This window comes from Schistocerca piceifrons, chromosome 5 (assembly GCF_021461385.2).
Source record: "Schistocerca piceifrons isolate TAMUIC-IGC-003096 chromosome 5, iqSchPice1.1, whole genome shotgun sequence".
Classification (NCBI taxonomy): domain Eukaryota; kingdom Metazoa; phylum Arthropoda; class Insecta; order Orthoptera; family Acrididae; genus Schistocerca; species Schistocerca piceifrons.
The window spans coordinates 630,763,518-630,764,478 of record NC_060142.1 but is presented as its reverse complement, the minus strand read 5'-3'; the positions used below and the strand labels follow the sequence as shown (position 1 = coordinate 630,764,478).

Here is a 961-nt window from a genome sequence, read left to right as displayed (position 1 = left end):
TCAAACGTATCTCACGACATTTTTAACCTGACACGCGTTTCCGCTCACTGGGTTCCACGAATGCTCGTATCCATTCAAAAAGCCTGCCGAATAGAAGATACTCAAGTCAGTCACGACAATTTTCTTAGCCGCCTGATCACCAGGGACGAGTGCTGCGTGTATGACTATGAACAAAGGAGACAAGGCAAGCATCGGAAACGCTTGGATTCAGCACAGCTGTGAAGGATGAAGACCGAACCAGCATCGCGCAAAGCGAAACCGAATGTTTTTGGCTACTGCCACTGTATGATGCTAACAAATTATGCTCGTTAGTAGCCAAACCGTCACAGGAGCGTCCTTCTGAAATCCGACGAGGTTCTGAAAGGCTGTCGAGACGAAGCGTAGCGGGAAGCTGTCCGAGGGGGGAATGTCTCCGCTTGTGTTCAGGACCCCATCTCTTTCTGCACAGGGCGCGGGCGCGGTCACACTTGCTGCTGCTCTGGGATTTCAAATTTAAGCTCGCTATTGTCCGCCTGCTTAGCTGAGTGGAAATACTCGCATCAGCGGTAAATATACAAAAATTTGAACGATACAGAGAAGATTAGCATGGCCCCTGTGCAAAATTGTGTCGGCATGGCAGCTCAGCGTGTTCGGTCAGAGGGTTAGACGCCTCCTGCAAAAAAAAAGCTGAGTGAACGGACCAACGAAGAGCCTGAACGCGTGTCATCGTACGTCCGCCCCGAACGAATACAAAAAATGGTTCAAATGGCTCTGAGCACTGTCCCCTAGAACTTAGAACTACTTAAACCTAATTAACATAAGCACATCACATTCGAACCTGCGACCGTAGCGGTCGCGCGGTTCCAGGCTGAAGCGCCTAGAACCGCTCGGCCACACCGGCCGGCCCCGAACGAATTCAACGAACAATACAGAACAAAATGAGATAAAAAAAATAGTGGTAACGTGCTTGCCTCAGATGCAG

The 961-nt window shown here is 49.9% G+C and overlaps 1 pseudogene; it reads left to right on the top strand.

Annotated features, from left to right (window-relative positions):
• The first annotated feature begins 530 nt into the window (after nt 1–530).
• LOC124799740 lies at nt 531–600 on the top strand (annotated as a pseudogene).
• Nucleotides 601–961: the final 361 nt, after the last annotated feature.